Raw genomic sequence first — 18,911 nt, 5'->3', positions numbered from 1 at the left:
GAGACAAAAGGGCTGGGTGAGAGGTCTGCAGGGAGAGCCCCTCCCCCAACCCCCCAGCCCCCCTCCCCCAACCCCCCAGCCCCCCTCCCCAGGTCTGATGCCCAGGGCATCGTGCCCAGCTGCACCGTCCACATCCACAGCAGAAAACGCCGATCCGAGCTTCATCAGGGTAGAATCGGGTCTCCTTGCTCATCTGGAACAAGCCTGGCTGGTTCGCTCTCGGGTGAGTCGCCCACACCATTCAGGTGAGGGGAAGCTGGTACCCTGGGGTGTGTCTTGCTGCTCTGAATATCTGGGGGTGGGGCTGTCAGTGAGGAGGGGGCTGGTGGGGGCTGAGGTGGGAGGAGGCGGTGACTGAACCTGCTGGGGCGGCACAGGTGAGCTCAGGTGTACTGCGGTGGCACTTGGGTAAACCCTCGCCTCTGTTTTTTTATTTTTTGCCATGTGGGATCTTAATTCCCCGACTAGGGATCGAACCCATACCTTCAGCACTGGGAGCGCAGAGTCTTAAACGCTGAACCCCCAGGGAAGAACCCTTGCCTCTCTTTAGACCTTGGTTTCCCCACCTGTGCATAGAGGGGCCAGGACTAAATGGTGGTTTCATTTCCAGCAAGGAAACTTAAACTTCTTACTCCATCCCTTATGGGCTGAGGTCCTGGGAACTTTGGCCAATTTTCTGGTGCCGGAAGCCTTGGATATCACAGAAGGGTGAGGTTCCCCCAGGGCCCAGGTGTCCTTTGATCTGGGTCACTTCCTTCCCCCCTACCCCCACCGCCCTAATTTGGACAAATCACACTTTCTGTTACATCCTACTGACCCGTCTGTTCTGAGCTCTCTCTACCACCCTAGAACCTGGGTGCACAGACCAGGTGGGCTTCCAGCGTCTGTGAATGGCCTGAACCTGCCTGCAAGACTCTCTGTGTGTGCGTGTGTGCGCATGTGTGAACACATGTAGGCGGGTAAGCATATCGCGTGTTTCTGAGGAGAGTCTCCATGGATTTCAGAGTTCCAAGGCATGTGTGACCCTAAAGACGTGTAAGAGCCCCTGGTTGGCCCGTCCCTGTGCTGTCCTCCTCCCCCACAGCTTCCCAGCCCCCCAGCTCTAGCCTGGAGCCCCCCAGCCTTCCAGCCGGTCTCTCAGGGCTTCAGTCTGCCCCCACAAGCTGCCCGGAGAACTTTCTGAGTTGCTTCTGATTGGGTCCTACCTACTGTCCGTCATCAGGAGCCCCCTGGCCTCCGTGATCATCCTGGGCTCCCGTCCTGTTGCTGTTGTTGTTGTTGGTTAGTCACTAAGTTGTGTCTGACTCTTTGTAACCCAGTGGACGGGAGCACGCCAGGCTCCTCTGTCCACGGGATTCTCCAGGCAAGCATACTGGAGTAGGTAGACATTCCCTTCTCCAGGGGAATCTTCCCAACCCAGGTCTCCTGCATTGCAGGCAGATCCTTTACCATCTGAGACACCAGGGAAGCCCAAGTTTAAGGATGGCATCGACTACTGGGTAGCTGTGGGAGGGCACTGCTCACAATAAGCACTCAAGTCCTTTTCTAACCTTGCCCTTTGGAAAAAAAGGGTCACATTTCATGACTGTAGGCACTATTCATTCTTAGCACTTCACCTAAATTAATGTATTCAAGCTTGATAACTGCCGGCCCTCGCAGATAAGTGCGTCGCTAGACCATTTTACAGACAGAGGAAACTGAGGCCCAGAAAAGACTGCCCACTAGCTGGTAGGTGATGGAGCTGGATTCTTATCACTGCACTTTGCCCAGGGTCTTATTTCTTAGTAGCAAGACCGTTTGTCCCAGCCACGTGGAACAATTCACTCCATGTTTCCCGAGCACAGCCCTCTCCATGTCCTTCCCATCATGTGGAGATGTCCTCCAGAAGCTGGTCACCGGGCTCTGGTCTGGTCTCCAGGTCTGGCTCTCCCAACCAGCCGAGGACCTTCTCAAGGCTGGTCCAGTGATCCAGCCTTCATCATCAATACCACGACTGGTTTGCTGAGGTGAAGGGAAACACTATTCCCAATTTATTAGTGGGTAAACTGAGTTTAGGAGAAGGCAATGGCACCCCACTCCAGTACTCTTGCCTGGAAAATCCCATGGACAGAGGAGCCTGGTAGGCTGCCGTCCACGGGGTCGCAAAGAGTCGGACACAACTGAGTGACTTCACTTTCCCTTTTCACTTTCCTGCATTGGAGAAGGAAATGGCAACCCACTCCAGTGTTCTTGCCTGGAGAATCCCAGGGACGGGGGAGCCTGGTGGGCTGCCGTCTATGGGGTCGCACAGAGTCGGACACGACTGAAGCGACTTAGCAGCCGCAGCGGCAAACTGAGTTTAAGAGGTTAAGAGGACTTCCTTGCTGGTCCAGTGGTAAAGACTCTACTGCAGGGGACACGGGTTCAATTCTTGATTGGGTAACTAAGATCCTGCATGCCATGTGGCACAGCTGAAAATTAAAAATATATGTACTTATTTAGGCTACGCTGGGTCTTAGTGACGGTGTACAGAATCTCCCACCTTCCTTGCGTCATGAGGGATCTAGTTCCCTGATCAGGGATCAAACCCTGGCCCCCTGCATTGGAAGCTTAGAGTCTTAGCCACTGGACCACCAGGAAGTCCCATGTGGCCTATATATTTAAAGAAATTAACTCATTTCTCAAAGATTATGGATTCCAGTGGAGGGAGTGTGTGTATGTGTGTGCTCAGTCATGTCTAACTCTTTGGGACCCCGTGGACTGTAGGGAACCAGGCTCCTCTGTCCATGGAATTCTCCAGGCAAGAATTCTGAAGTGGGTAGCCATTCCCTTCTCCAAGGGGTCTTCCTGGGTCTTCTGCATTTGGACAGACTCCTTACCATCCCTCTATGGGGTCGCACAGAGTCGGACACGACTGAAGCGACTTAGCAGCAGCAGCTTACCATCTGAGCCACCATAGATCAAACCTTCATCTCCGGCACTGCAGGCGAATTCTTTACTGCTGAGCCACCGGGGAAGCCCATCTCAACAGGTGTCATTATGTGCCCTAAAAGGCTTGCTCGGCCAAGCTCCGCACTGGGTGCCTTAGGGCATATAAACAAGCCTGGGCCTGGTACCTGCCCTCCCCAGAGCTCTACTGCACTGACCACACCTCCCCCAACACCCGCACTCCCATACAGTAAGGGGGAGGTGAACTGAAGGCGGGCTTCAAGGGGAAAGATGACTTGTCAGACAGAGCAAGTGGGGAGGAACCAGCAAGGGGCAAAGGCACTGAGGTTAGCTCACCGAGGGGAAAAGAAGAGGAGAGCAAAAGCACAGCCACCAACCACAGCCGGGCACCTATGGGTGCTGGGACCCAGGTCCTTCTCACCCCTCGGCTGCCACTTAGCCTCTGCCCTCGACTTCCCCTGGGGAGGAGGGGTAGGCGGATAGCCGATTCAGTCCTCTGATATTCCGGGAGACAGCTCCTGCCTTGGGAGGATGGTGCAGGGTTCAAACTGTATCTTGGGGACCACTTTTTCCAAACAAGCGTTGGGAGCAAGTCACCAAGACTCCCGTGCCGGCTGTCCCCATCCGTTTTGGCCTCAAGACCGTCCAGGAAGACCTGGAGTTTGCAGCTCCGCTACACTGTCGCCTCCTCATCCTGTCCAGTTCAAACGTCACCTCCCCAGTGAAGCCTTCCCGGAAACTCCAGGAACCTCCCCAGCCCTCTCCGCAGCTTCCACCTCTCTCAGGGGTCTGGGACATCCTTGTGAGCCGAGCAAGGCTGAAGGATGCTCTCTTCCGTCACACGCGATGGAAGCGCCGATAGGTGCCCGGCGCCAAAGTGGGGGGTTCGGACGCCTACCCACTGACCGCCTCTAGGAGCTGGTGGACGAGGTGCCGGGGCGTTTTCCGCCCGCCCGCCCCCTTGCGGCTCAGCGCCGCAGCCTGAGAAACGCGAGGCCGCGCGAGCGCCCGCCTGACCCCCGCCGCGCCAGGCCCCGCCCTCCCGCGCCCGCCCCAGCGCCGGCCCCTTTTGTTCCCTCCCGGAGCCGGGCCGCTCGCTCCGCTCCCGCTCGGCTCGGCTCGGGCTCCGCCGCCGGGAGAGCAGGCGGCGGCTAGGGCTCCCCGGCTCAGCGCCTACCCGCTTTCCTGCCGCCGGCCGCACACGCGGCGCGCGAGGCCCGGACCCGGAGCGCGAACGCGGAACCCCGGCGCCGGGAGGGGCTGCAGGCTGTGGGCAGCGGCGCGCGGGGAGGGGGCCCGCAGCATCCTCTGCCCCCGCCGGTGCCCCGGCGCCGGGAGAGGACGGGGGTCGGGCGCCCCCGCCGCCCGCCGCTCCGCCTGCTGCTGGAGGGGCGAAGGTAGGAACAGCCGGACGAACCCCGAGGGAGGGGGCTCGCCGGGCAACAAAGGACCGAGGGATTGCGGGAGGCGGCGGTAGTCCCGGGCCTGGTCCGGAGCCGGGCGGCCGACCCGGAGGCATTGTCGGGGAGTGAGGGGAGGCCGAAGGGGTCGGGGCCCGGCGGGTGGGCGTGAGCGGGAGCTCTTTCTGGGTGCACCCCCGCCCCAACTTCCCCGTCGCCTGCAGGCGAGGAGGGGCTGCTGCCGGCGTTGGGGAACGCTTCCAGAGCTGCGGGTCCCCTCGGTGGAGGCATCCCCAGCGCTTTCGGTGCCCCTAACGGGGGTTCGGCACAGATGCTAGGGAGCCTCCCGACGCTCCTTCCAAGGGCAGCGCTGGGCGGCTGGACGCGCCGCAGGGCTCTGGGCTCCCAGGCCCCGCGCGGGGGATGGGGGGAGCTGAGCCTGGTGGGCGCGGCCACGCAGCCCTCCTCCAGACCCGGGGTCTGGGAGGACGCGGAGCCCCTGCCCCAGGCTGTGGTCGCTTGGCCAATGCCCTTTGCAAAACTTGGTTAAAGTGCATGGCGCAGGGGGAATAGACGGATGAGGTGGGGCGTCTTCCCGCAGGGGTGCCCCCCCCCACCTCAAGCTGGCGCTGGTGGCTGGTGAGGCAGCACATTTTCTGCCCTCCCTACGGGGAGGGGCCCTGGCCGCCCCGAGGATGCTACAGCTGGGCCTCCAGGGCCCGCCCGTTTGGGTCCTTTAGGCGGGGCCTGGGCGGGGCAGGGTGCCCACTGGGCACTGCCACGCAAGCCCCAGCCCTACCCTGGATAAGAGGGGGCACCTGGAGGGAAGTCATCCACCCAGCTGCGAATCCCCCAACCTCTGATTTGCCTCCTCTTCCCTTTTGGGTGAGAAGTGGGAGGTCCAGTTTGGGGGGGCTGCTCTCGCTGCTGTGAGATGCCCGAGGGAGGCTTGTGGGGGATGGTGCTGGTCTAGGGATAGCAGGCAGAGGAGGGGGAGGGTGCTGGGAGGACCACGTGGGGGCAAGACTCCGCACCAGTTGTAACGTAAACAATGAGCCCTTCATTCATCCAGCTGCTGTCACCTGGCCCAGCACTGCCAGGGGCCGGCAGGGGCAGGTATGCAGGGCTGGTGCTTCACTGCCCCCATGGAGCACAGCCCAGCAGCATCAGTGGAGCACAGTGATGGGGGAGCTGGGAGCACACCTGGAGGATGGGGTGGAGCGGGAAGCTTGACAGAGCCTGAGCATAGAAGTTTGCTGCCAGCATCCCAAAAGAGGGGCTGGAGGGAGAGGACATAGCGTGGGCAAGGGGTGGGAGTCAGAAAAAGAGGCAAGAGACCGGGTGGCTGGTGGATCAGAAGGCCAGCAAAGGATTTGGGTGACTGGGGCATGATGCCCTTCTCCATAAGCCCAGAATGTGTTGGCATCTGCAGTCCTGGCCTGGGAGGGATGGTGGGACTGGTGAAGGGGGATGGGCTGGAGGGAAGTTTCAAAGGCAGAAGAGTCTGGCAGAGGAGACCTGGGGGGAGCCTTAGGAAGCAGGACTGTGCACCTGTGGGTCCCCAGGTGCAGCCAGAAGGCTGGGAAGGAGGTGCCTGGAATTCCGTACCCAGAGCCTGAAGTCCCAAGCGAGGAACCCACTCGCAGAGGCAGCAATCCTTTTTCAGCATCTGCTCTCCCCTCTGGCAATTAAGTTTGACTGCTGGAGCCTGACAGCCTGGGTTCAAAGCCCAGCCCTGCCACTTACTAGTTGTGTGACCTCAGACAAGTCATGATACCTCTCTCCGCTTCAGTTTTCCCATCTGTAACGTGAGAATACTCAAGGTGTCGCCTTTTAGGGTTGTTGAGAGAACTGAATGAATAGATAAATGTGTGCGGAGCGTGTGTGCTGCAGTGGAGAGAGTGCCCTGTAGGTTTGTGGCCCTTCAGCCTCCATCTACACCCACGAGTGGCCTGTCCTGTCCCCTCCCGAGCTGTTTGTCCCCTGTCAGGCAGTCCTGCCGGTTAGCCTCGCCCGAGGCCCTGCTGTTCTCTGCCTCAGTGCAGCCTCCTCCCTGGGCTGTTCTCTGTCCTGGTCCAGCCTCCCTTGGTGATGCCATTCTTGCTCCCTCTGCTCCAGCCCACGAGGTGGGGGACAGTTTCCTCTTGACCTTTCTGTCCCTAGAGCTGCCACCCTAAAGATTGATCCTGCCCTCTTGATGCCATCTCCCCCGACCTGTGCTTCAGCACCCAGAGGAGAGAAGCTGTATTCTTGACCCTCCCAGTTCCCTGTTACCTTAGTCTGAGCGGTTCTAACAAATGACTGCAGACTGGGTGGCTTTAAACAGCCCATTTACTCCTCACATCTCTGGAGGCTGGAAGGCTGAGGTCCACGTGTCAGCATGGTTGGGTGAGGACCCTTTTCCGAGTCACACTTATTTTTGTGTTCTCAAGCTGTAGAGGGGCTTGGAGCTCTGTGGGGTCTCTTTTACAAGGGCACTAATCCCATTCATGAGCACGCCACCCTCCTGACCTAATCACCCCAAAGGCCCCACCTCCTCATACTGTCTCCCTGGGGGGTAGGATTTCAACTTATGAAGCTGGAGGAGGGAGGGCACCTCCAGACCAAAGCCTCTGCCCAGAGGTCTTTGGGGAGAATGTCAGCCTTTGTTTAAAAAGCAGCAACAACAATGCCTACTGAGTGCTTACTCTGCCAGGATCTGTTTTAAGCTCTTTGAACGCATGTCTTAGTTTGTGGATATCTTGATAACATTGCTTATATTTTATGCATGAGGAATTCAAGGAGTGGAGAGGTTTCCCTGTTTGCCCCCCAAGCATTTACATTTATTTGTTTATTTTGGCTGCTCTGGGTCTTAGTTTCAGCAAGCGAGCTCTTTAGTTCCCTGACCAGGGATCAAACCCGACCCCTCTGCATTGTCAGCTCGGAGTCTTAGCCACTGGACCACCAGGGAAGTCCCTCCATGCATTTATTGAGCACCTACTGTGCCTGGACGACATAAGGTCCTTCCACCATCCCACTTGCCCATCTGGTTCACTTCCAGAAAGCAAGGTTTTGGCCATTCCTTCCTCAGACGCCTCCAGCCCGCAGGCTCAAGTTCAAAGTCCAGACCCCCTTTGGCTTTCAGGGGCCGCTCCCAGCTGGCAGGGCCCTGCCTTTTATATACCCAGGGCCTCACCTTTTATAAACTGTCTAGTGACCTAGGCTTGACGGGCAAGCCTTGAGGGGAAGGCTTGATGGGAGAAGGGGGAGGGCCCCCCTCCCCCCCCCCACCTCTCTTTGGTTTATTCTGTTGCTGCGAACAGGGACTGCCTCCAATTAGGTTAAGTGAAAGGGGAGTTGAGAGGAAAGGAACTTTGCAGGAAACAGTTACAGGCGGCCTGGCTCCCCCAGGACCCGGGAAGCCAGCAGGCAGCCCCTCCTCCGGCCTTCCTCTCTCTGGACTCCGGCTTCATCTGCTGTCCTCTCCTGGTGCCTCTGTTGCGGCTCCTGTCTCTTGCGTGGCCGCCCCGAAGGGTGGCTTCAGCTGGAGGCCACAGGACCACCCAGGGGCACTCCCCTCAGTCTCTGGGTGCTGGACAGCCGGATGGGCCCAGCTTGGGTGAGGGCGCCCACCCCATCTGCTGGGCTGGTGGAGGGCAGGCCACACCATCTCTGGGTCTGCAGGTGGGGGACAGGGCTGGGCACAGCTGGTATGGGGTTATGATGTGGAGTGTGTGGGCTGCGGGCTGGACAGGGGAGTTGGGGCTCACCATCTCTGGGAGCCCACTGCAGGCCTCCCCACCAGGCTTGGGGCCCAGGACGGGCTCCCCTTCAGCACCAAGGGACTGGGGTCGGGGAGGGGCGGTGCCAGCAGGGGACCCACCCCATCCCACCTCTCCTTTCCTTGCCAGGCATACAGAAACGGTAACACAGAGCTCATGTTTTCAGAGGAAATGCTTCGGAACGCTAATGAAACATTTCCCCTCTGAATAGAAAGTAGAGCATAGCAGGTGGTTTTGATTAACGAGGCATGAGTTTGGGGCCACGTCCACTTACCGGCTTCCGGCCTCACGGAGCACCCTGGCTCCGACCCTGGAACGTGCCTCTGACTCCAGCCATAGCCCAGGGAGACGCCCGCCCCTCATTCACTTCCATCTTCGCCTTTTTGGTCTCTTCATCGGGAGAGGGGAAATTTGGGACTCATGATGAGGGCCTGGTTTTCCAATCTCTCATCCCTAAAGGAGGTGATGCAGGGCCGATCTGCTCCTCCTCGCCCCCAGCCTGGCCTCGGCTCCACCCGGGGTACCCCAGCCTCACTCTCCAGCATCCAGCGTGGTGGGTGGGAGTGGGTGATGGCTGAGCCCTTCAGCGTGGACAGAGCAGTGGATACCTTAGTTTCAGACCCCACCTTCAAGAGGTGTTTGCTGAATCAGGAAGACATAAGCCCCCTTCTTGAAAGTATTAATGACATCAGTATCTTTGAGGAACATTTTAAGGCCAGAGTAGAAGAGCCTCCATGCCCAGTGGGGTCACTGCCCCCGACAATGGTTCAAGTCCCCGAGGAAGACTCAGAGGCAGGGCACGGCGTGGGTGGGATGGCCGAGAGGGCTCTCGGGGGGAAACAGGACTGCGCTGTGTCCTGAGGATGGGCGGACTCGAGGTCGATAAGGCGTGCCTTCCTGAGGGGCACAGAGAAAAGTGAAGTTTGGGGGCAGTGGCGCTCAGCATGGAGCCCACCATTCTTCCAGGCCCGCTGTGAGGTCAGGCACCTGGTTGTAGGCCCCTCCCTGCGATGAAGGAGGAAATGACATGAGGTGTTTTCTGATTTTTTTTTTGCTGCCTTGTATCCTGATTTTGGGGACTTCCCAGGTGGCGCTAGTGGTAGAGAATCCGCCTGCCAATGCAGGAGACATAAGAGATGCAGGTTTGATCCCAGGGTCGGGAAGATCTCCTGGAGGAGGTCATGACCACCCACTCCAGCATTCTTGCCTGGAGAATCCCATGGACAGGAGCCTGGCAGGCTATAGTCCATAGGATCAGAGTCGGACACGGCTGAAGCGGCTTGGCATACACACGCATGCGTGGCCCATATCCTGATCTCGCTCCTGCTGGTCCCTCTTATGCTGTCGACTTCCCTGCCGGAGTTCATCTGCTTGTAGGTTCACTCCACTCAGCCCGCATTCAGCTTCTCTCTGACCGAGGGCTGCGCTGGGCACTGGGAACGCAGAGCAGAGGAGAGAAGATGCCCAGAAGGGTCTCCTGTGTTTTTCGTCCAATTCCAGAAAGGACCTGAGGTGATTTACAAAGATAAACGCAGTCTAAGGAGGTGGGAAAGACGTGAGACAATCGGGGCAGGAGGAGCCAGGGTAGCAAACAGCAGATGAAGCCGGAGGGGCTGCAGCACCTTCTGTTGGTGGTGACTTGACCCAGCTTTCCAGCAGCCAGATCCAGGGGGCGTAAGGAGTTTGGAGCGGCTTCTCATTGTCACGCTGTCTTGTGTAAGCCCCTGCTATATATAACATGAAAGTCTGAGTGAGGGGCAGCAGGTCCTGGGAGGGGGTCCCTGGCAGGGGGAAGGGAGGACTGCGGCCGCCTTGTGATCTTAATAACCCTCCTCCCGGAGGCTTCTTAGCAGCAGCTGCAGGGGAGCCGAGAGCTGGGGCTGGATCTCACAGCCAGTCCCCTCCACGAGGGCCTGACGGGGAAGGGGTGAGACCCCGGGAACTAGGAGCCCAACTGGTCCCTGCCGGAGAATCCCCATCCTGCAAGGATGCTGGGGGGTCTGTGATACAGGGATGTGCAGAGAGCTCCGGACACACCCACTGGGCCCCAGGACTTGGCTAAAGGATAGAAGAGGGGTGAAGGGCTTCCCAGATGGCGCTAGTGGTAAAGAACTCACCTCTGGTGCAGGAGACGTGAGATGCGGTTCGATCCCTGGGTCTAGAAGATCCCCTGGAGGAGGGCATGGCAACCCACTCCAGTATTCTTGCCTGGAGAATCCTCTGGACAGAGGAGCCTGGCGGGCTACAGTCTATAGGGCTGCACAGAGTCGGACACGACTAAAGCGACTTAGCACGCACACAGGAGAGGGGTGAAGGCATTCCGGCATAGCAGGCAACTGGCTGGGCTGTCTTCAGGAGCAGGGAGAAGCTCAGGGAAGTTGGAGCTCAGGGCACTGGGTGGAAGGGGCCCAGGAAACAGGCCAGAAGCAGGAGGGAGCTGGCAGACACGCTAAGGACTGTGGTCTCGGCACCCAGGGCCATGGGGTGCCCTCCTGACCTCTTGCTTTAAACTCTGCCCTTGTTCTCCCAGCCTGGTGCCTGGAGGAGCACTGCTCTCAGTTCTGAGGAAGTAAAGAGTGGTGCTTAAGGCTGACTTTCCTGGTGGTCCAGTGGTTAAGACCCCATGCTTTTAGTGCAGGGGGCACAAGTTCGATCCCTGGTTGGGGAACCAAGATCCCACATGCTGTGCAGCATGGCCCCAAATGAGTAAGTTTTTAAAAAGAGCAGAGTTTAAGAATGTGAACTCCATGGCCAGCGGACCTGAGCGGGAATCCTACCTGCCACCGCTCAGTTGTGTCATCCCCAGCAAGCAACCTGCTGGCTCTGGGCCTCAGTTTCCTGGTTAGTAAGTGGAGCTCATGACAGCATCTTCACAGGGTTGCTGTGCACACTGGACAGGTTAATATCTATGAAGGGCTTAGACATGCCTGCAGCAGAATGAGTGTTAGAGGTCTGTGATTCCTTGCACTGAAACAGCTTGGTGGGGGATACAGTGCCATCCCAGCCCAGACTCCTGCACCTGGTACACCACCCAGGCTCAGTCAGGCTCTGTGCAGAGCACAGCTGTGGTGGCCCAGCCCTGGACTGGGGGAGATGCTCAGCAAGTTCTGTTTGATGTTGTTATTGACAGTGATAATAGCCTTGCCAGCTTACAAGAGCCTCTCAGGGCAGCAGGAACTGAGGCAAGAACCCATTCTGAGAGTAGGCTTCAGTCTTTGCTTGATTACCCCCCAGTGACAGGGGGCTCACTACCTGATTCTTTGCTTGTTGGACTCACTGGTGAGCAGTGGCTCTGTGCCAGGTGTGCTTGGCACTGGGATTCTAGAAGAATGTGAGTTGGTTGAATGTTGAGTTACTCCTCTCTCTCCTTTCCAGAGATCACGCCAAGCTGGCCAGTGAGTGTGCCCATGGGGTGTGACAAGCTGCCATGGGCCTCCAGCTCGACATGAGAAGGATGTTGGAGGCAGGCATGTGTGCATGCTAGGTCACTTCAGTCGTGTCCAACTCTTTGCAACCGTATGGACCGTAGCCCGCCGGGCTCCTCTGTCCATGGCGTTCTCCAGGCAAGAATACTGGAGTGGGTTGCGTGCCCTCATCCAGATCTTCCCGACCCAGGGATCAAACCTGCATCTCTTATGTCTCTTGCAGTGGCAGGCGGGTTGTTTACCACTGGTGCCACCTGGGAGGCTGATGAAGGCAGAGGAGGGTGTTTTATTCACTCATGTATTCCTTAAACATCTTTGGAGCTCCACTGTGGGTTGGGCGCTGTCCTAGGTACCAAGAGCCCTGCGACGAACAAGATACTCTAAGAACCTGCCCTTTGAAGCTGTTCTCGGTGAGAGAGGCCAGGGGTCCTGCCGGTGGATGAGAGGAAGGGGTTCTAGCAGAAGGGACAGAGTGTGCAAAGGCCTGGAGATGTGGCAGACTGTGCGTGGCTGTGCCTGGGCGTTGGCGATATTCGGCCAGAATTTGGTGACTGGGGGGCATTGATGGGGAGTGCCTTCCTGGAAGCAATAACAGAAAATACAGACTTTGAGGGCTTGTTAGTCACTGACCTCAGCCCTGGGGCCACTAAATTCTGCCCTGCCTCCCCCGTTCCTTTGCACCACCCTCCGTGCCCCGCCAGCCGTCCTGGCTGGCCCTTCAGAGGTGTAGGTGGTACCCATGGACCCTGGCTGGTTCATCCCTTCTCCACGCCACCCACATCCTGGCCATTCATCGTGGGCCCTGATTGGTGTCCCCTCCTCTCATGTGGGTGAGGAGCCAGGCTCTGACCTCAGCGGGCTCAGCCTCCCCCTACCCACTGCCTGCAGGGGAAGCCGTGGGAGTGAGAGGACTCTGGGGTGGGAGTCAGCAGGCCTTCTTTAGGGAGGAAAGCTGGGGCTGGAAGGCTGTTCGGTGAGCACAGAACCCTCTGTGCCAGGTCCTGGGAGCTGGAGCCCCGTGGGGCTTGAGCCTGCCTGTGGGCAGTGCACAGACCCTTGGGGGAGTCGGATGCATCAGTGGGTCCACGTGGCTAGGTGCTGGCTGGGGTCACCTGCAGGGTGGGGGAGGCCCCAGAGCAGCAGGGACCACGCCTGGCGCAATGATCTGGGCCTGCCCTGCCTCCTCTACTCCTGCTGCCACTGCCCCCAAGCCCAGGGAATTAGAAAAACAACAACAAAAAGCCTTTTTGTTGAAGTACAGCGTCCATACGGACAAGTGTGTGTATCATGAGTGTAGTATTTTGTCGACTTTTCTCAAACTGAAATATCTGTGTGGCACTCAAATCCAGAATCAGAACCCACTAGCTCCCCCAGAGCCCCTCTTGTTTTTCCTTCCAGTCTACACCCCTGACCCAAGGGTGACCCCTTCCCTGATTTCTGGCACCATCAATAAATTTTCGCCTGCCTTTGAGCTTCTTTTTATCTTTAAAAACTTTGTTTATTTTTGGCGGCACTGGGTCTTCGTTGCTGTGTGCGGGCTTTCTTCTCTAGTTGTGGCGGCGAGCGGGGGCTACGCTCGCGTCGTGGTGCGCGGACTTCTCTTTGCCGTGGCCTCTTGCAGAGCACGGGCCCTGGCGCATGCAGCCTTCGGTAGCTGCAGCTCACAAGCTCAGTTGCCATGCAGTATGTGGGATCTTCCTGGACCAGAGTTCCGACTCTGCATTGCAAGGGGGATTCTTAACCACTGGACCACCAGGGAAATCCCTGACCTTCTTTTCAAAGGAAGCATACAATCAAACTGTAAGCAGTTTCACAGCTGCCTTCTTTCACTCGAGATTCACACGTATTGTTGCATGTGGTTGTAGTTCACCCATTCTCATCGTTGTGTGAATGAACCACCACTTGCTTGCTCACTCTGAGGGTGCTGGATATTGGGGTTACTTTCGGTTCGAGGATATTAGGAATAGCCCCTGTCTCCCGGTGCATGTATGTGCACTTTTCTGTGGCGACATTGCTCAGGAGGGGCTCTTCGGGTGGCTCTAGTGGTAAAGAGCCAATACAGAGGACATAAGAGATGCGGGTCCAGTCCCTGGGTCGGGAAGATCCCCGGCAGTAGGGCATGGCAACCCATTCCAGTATTCTTCTCTGGAGAATCCCCATGGACAGAGGGGCCTGGCGGGCCACAGTCCATGGGGGTCACAAAGAGTGGGACACGACTGAAGTGACTCTGAGCACCATGCACATGTGGCTAGGAGTGGGACTGCAGGGTCACGCTCAGCTGCAGTGTGCAACGCCAGACTGTTTTCCACGTTGCTTACACTTGCCGCTCGTGCTAGCAGTGCGTGAGTGTTCTGGATATTCCGCATCCTCACCCACACCTGGGGTCCATGCTTCCTTCTGTACATTCCGGGGACGTAGTGTTGTCATGGTGACTAATGAAGGTGAACTTCTTTTCATCTGTTTATGGGTCGTTTGACTGCCCTTTTCTGGGGTGAAGTGCTTGTTCAAGTCTTGCTGTGTTTTTTCTCACCTGATGTGTTGAGTTTTTTCCCGTATTCTGAATAGGAATCCTTTGCAGGATACAGGAATTACAAATTCATTCTCTCTGTCTCTCCTTCCCCCCAGCCCCAGTGGAATCATTTGGGTCACAGAAGCATATGGTCCAGTTTGTCCATCTCTTCCCGTTCAGCACTCCTGTGTTGAAGTCTCTGCCTCCAGCGTTAGGCAGATCCTCTTTCCTGTCTTCTAAAAGCTGTATTGTTTTACCTTTCACGTCTAGATCCTGCCCTCTGTCTGCAGCTGATTGTCGTGTATGACGTGAAGCAAGCGTGTTAGTTTCCTGTAGCTCTTATAACAAATGACCACAAACTTAGTGGTTTAAAACAACACAGATGTATTATCTTACACTTCTGGAGGTCAGAAGTCTGACATGGATCTCGGCAGGCTGAAATCAAGATGTCAGCAGGGCTACGTTCCTTCTAGGAATTCTAAGGGAAAATCTGTTTCTGGAAACCTTTTCCAGCTTCTTAGAGGCCACTTGCATTCTTTGGCTGTCAGCCCCTGCCTCCATCCTCAAAGCCAGCAATGTCAGACCGGGTCCTTTGCAGGCAGTCGTCTCTCTGCCTCTGTCTCTCCTGCCTCCCTTTTCCACCTATAAGGACCCTCGTAATTACATTGAGTCTGCCTGGAGCATTCAGAATAATCTTTTCCTCTCAGGTCAGCTGATTAGCAGCTTAGTTCTATCTGCAGCCTTAATTCCCTTTTGCCACGTAAACTGACAAATTCACAAGGACCAGGAGGAAGCCATTATTCTGCCAGTCACAGAAAAGATCATGGGGTGTTTTGGGGGTTTTGTTTTTTTTTCCCTCTTGGCTATCCATTTGATCCAGCACCACTTATTGTAAAGACTCTCCCTTTGCTCAAGGGTCTTTTTGAGTTGCTTGTGCAAATCCCAACCCTAGGGAGGAGGCCCAGCATGCTGGGGTGGGGAGGAGAACCCAGGAGATGGGTGACCCTCCTGCAGCTGTGCTGGCCTGGACGGGTTAGATGGAGCTGCCGTGGAAACCAGAAGGGAGGGAGGCAGTAGTGAAAGACGACTGGCTAAGCATCCTGGCCAGGGAGGCAGGATACCAGAGCCCGTTCCTTCCTGTTGCCCTGATGGCTGGGTGACCTCAGCAGCCCCGCCCTTCCCTGTGACTCCAATTCTGTCTGGTCTCAAGGACCTTCTTGCCCAGCCCAGCTCTTCTTCATCTGGGCAGTGGTCTCTTACTGTCCTGTTCGTTTCACATTTCTGCCCTCGGCCTCAGTTTTCCCATCCCATGAAATGGGAATAAAGGTGGGTCAGGGGCAACTAGCCCTTCTCTTTAGGCCTAATGGGGGACCCCATCCAGCAGAGTCAGGCTGATGCCTGGCCAGTGTCCTGGACCAGTGGTGGGAAGATCCCAGCTGTCCGGTCACTGAGTCTAAGGCGTGGCCGCACAGCTAGGGCGGGGGCTCTGGGGCCATGGCTGTGCCCTGGTTCTGAGCATGCCAGCTGTGTGTGTGTGTGTAATGCACAGAAGTCTATCCACATTCCTTCCCCTCGCTGGACTGGCAGGGCAGGGAGGGGAAGCCCTGATCCCCTTTGCTGGGAGACAGGATCTGAACTCCCAGCCCAAGGAAGGATGGCCACACTCCAGTCTGTCCAGCTCAGGGAGGACTGACAGCTGGCCGTTCCTAGAGCTCTGCAGTCACCCTGGCAGTGGGCAGGACAAGGAAGATACTGACTTATAAGTTAAGAACCGCAGCCCCAAGCTCAGGGGCTGTGAGGATGGCAGGATGGCAAGCAGGCGGGACTACATCCCAGCCTTCCGGACTCAGCCCTGCTCGCGGGTCCCCCTGCAGGTGCTGGGGAGATGCGGAGTCGACCAGGGTTCTTGGGTCCACCTGTCCTTCCCTCCTCAGTCCTGTGGGCGCGCCTGCCCTGTCATCTCCCCAGCTTCGTCCTCTCCCCGCTCCTGGAAGCCACATCAGCTGGTGGAGCCTGGGTTCCCGCCCTAGCGCAGCCGTGAGGCTTGGGCCAGGTCCCTTCCACAGGTTTTGAATGGTTGCCAGGCATCCCCAGGGCAACTCGGACCCCAGACGGGGCCCACTGCTGCCCCATGCTTCCTGGAGTGTCCTGCTGCTAGCCGGCAGCTGTGTGAATGTTGGGCTGACACATTCTGCCCTGTGGTCTCCCCACTGGGTGAGAGCAGGGGCGGGTGTGGAGCTGGGGGCACAGGCAGACAGGCCCCACCGCCCCAGCCCTCCCAGGCCTCAGGGGCGGCTGCTCTGAGCTGGCAGGGCTCACAGGGAGGGTGCCCCACTCTCCACTTGCCTCTGGGGATTCCAGCTTCACCGCTGGCTGAAATTTCCTGAGCCTCAGTCACATGCAAACAAATGGCCTCCTTCCCCAGCAGGATGGGACAGGCAGTGGGTGCCAGCTGGGTGGAGGCTCATGGGGGCGGTGGTCACACTGGATTTGGGGGTTGGGTAGCACTGGGGTTCTAGTGCAGGTGTGAGTATTGGGGTGCCCAGTGGGCCAGGGCTGGGGGCACCCATACTATGCTTGTATAAGGGCCCACCATTTGGAGCCTAGGGTCAGCACCTGGGGTTCACTCTGGGGCCTGCCCCCCGTTCCTCTTGGTGGGTGTACATGGGAGAGGGAAACTTTTCTCTCCCTCTCTCCTTATGTCTATCTTTAAAAAAAATGTTTTTTTAATTTAAAAACTATTTTGAGGGACTTCTCTAGCAGACCAGTGGTTAAGAATCCACACTTTTATTGGAGGGGGCACGGGTTCGATCCTGGGCTGGGGAATGAAATTCTGCATGCCTCACCAGGCAGCCTAAAAATAAATAAAAATAAAATTTTAATGTTTTGAAATATTTTAGGCACTCAGAAGAATAGACAGGGCACAGTGAACTCCCATGTAGAGCATGCAGGACTGAAAGAAGCAACTCTTACTAATGAAGCAGGGCTTGTGTGTGGCGGTCCAGTGGCTAAGACTCTGCACTCCCAATGCAGGGGGGCCCAAGTTCGATCCCTGGTCAGGGAACTAGGTCCCGCATGCTCAGCTAAGGAGATCCCGCATGCCACAAGGAAAATTGAAGATTGAGAGTGCTGCATCAAAGACCCAGCTCAGCCAAATAAATAATGAAAAGTGAAAGTGTTACTTGCTCAGTCACGTCAGGCTCTTTGCGACGCTACGGACTGTAGCCCACCAGGCTCCTCTGTTCATGGGGATTCTCCAGGCAAGAATACCGGAGTGGGTAGCCATTCCCTTCTCCAGGGGATCTTCCCAACCCAAGGATCGTGCCCAGGCCTCCTGCATTAAAAAACATAGAAATGAAGCCCCCACGTGCCCCGCCCCAGCCCCATCCATCAAGCCACATTTGCTGGGGGTGCTGTGGATTAGCACCATGGAGGTGCCTCCTGGACGCTCGGCCAAGGTCCGTGGTTGGGTGTCCTCTGCACCCGCACGGCTCCTTGCCCCCTCCCTTCCCGGTGCCCACTGGTGACCTCTACCCTGAGGCCTTTCCAGCAACTTGGTATCACCTGGCTCTTTGACTTTGCGCCCATCTGATTGGGTGGGAAACAGGATCTCCTGGCGGGTTGGATTTGCATTTCCCTGCAACCGGGATGCCCCACGTGTCTCCTCAAAAGCTGGCCTGCTCACGCCCTGCTGTCATCAGGGGCCCTCAGCTTGGTGCCCGGGGTCCCTTTCTTCTTCCCCTCCAGCCCCTGACCCTGCACACCGGGTGGGCGCCCCAGACCCCCGTCACTTCCCACCTAAATGAGCCCCCCCGCCGCCCCAGCCCCTCCCTTCTCCCAGGTCCCTCCTGGCATTGACTCTCCCGCCATCCTTTCCTTAGCCCTCCCTACCCCGCCTCCTCCCACCCCCCCCACCGCTGTTTGCCACCTGCTCAGCGTCTGTCCCCTCTCTGTCCCCTCCAGCCCCTGCCTCTGTCTCAGTTCAGGCCTCCTGGAGTCCCTGTCTGTCGCAGCAGCCCCCATCCCCCTCATCCTCAGCGGGTCCTGGAGGTTTCGCTAAAATGCTCATCTGGACACACAGGGAAGTGAGTCAAAAAGAAAAAAAAATATCGTATATTAACGCACATATATATGGAATCTAGAAAAATGGTACAGACGAAGCTATCTGTAGGGTAGGAGTAGAAACGCAGACCTGGAGAGTGGACATGTGGCCAAGGGGGGCAGGGGAGTCTGGGGCAGATTGGGGCTGTAGCGCTGACACGTACACCCTGCCGAGTGTAAAGCAGCTGGGGAGGGGGCTTCCGGATGGGGGGGACACAGGGACGCCTGTGACCAACGCATATCGGTGGATGGCCATCACAATGTTGTAAGGTAATTGTCTCCAAATAAAATCAAAGAGTCAAAATGAATAGCTGGTGGGAAGCTGCTGTATAGCACAGGGAACACCGCCCGGGGTCTGTGCGGGCCTAGAGGGGTGGGATTGGCAGGGGCGGGAGGTTCAAGAGGGAGAGCCTGTGTGTATCCTTTCCTTTGTTGTACAGCGGAAACTAGCCCATCATCAAGCAGTTATACTCCAATAATACGGTTTTTTAAAACATTAAACATTCTTCAGAGGTGTAGAAAAATGAAACAGCAAAAAACTTGAAAGGATTTGATTAGAAATTCTCTACAACATATATACATACTTGACATAATAAAGCTGATTTCTTTGTGTTTTCCAAGAGAAAAAAAGGCCCATGCAAACTGTTGGATTCTTTGCTCGATGTCTTCCCTGGCGCTTTATCCCCACCCCATCCCAATGTCTAGGCACCACTGGGAGACTCTCACCCAACCCCCAGCCAGCCAAGCGTCCCTTTCAGTCCCTGGATACCCCCCCCACCCCCGCCCC

The 18,911-nt window shown here is 57.1% G+C and overlaps 1 protein-coding gene across 2 annotated transcripts in view; it reads left to right on the top strand.

Moving 5' to 3' along the window:
• CLIP2 (CAP-Gly domain containing linker protein 2) overlaps positions 4,221-18,911 on the top strand; it is a 75,288-nt gene continuing 60,597 nt past the window's right edge. The window contains exon 1 of one of the 2 annotated variants that reach the window (XM_018040770.1): positions 4,221-4,325. The gene's annotated coding sequence lies outside the window, so the exon portion shown is untranslated. The remainder of the gene's footprint in view (positions 4,326-18,911) is intronic. The other variant, XM_018040771.1, reaches the window with a different exon arrangement.

Source organism: Capra hircus, chromosome 25 (assembly GCF_001704415.2).
Source record: "Capra hircus breed San Clemente chromosome 25, ASM170441v1, whole genome shotgun sequence".
Lineage (NCBI taxonomy): Eukaryota > Metazoa > Chordata > Mammalia > Artiodactyla > Bovidae > Capra > Capra hircus.
This window is presented reverse-complemented; position numbering and strand designations above follow the sequence as displayed.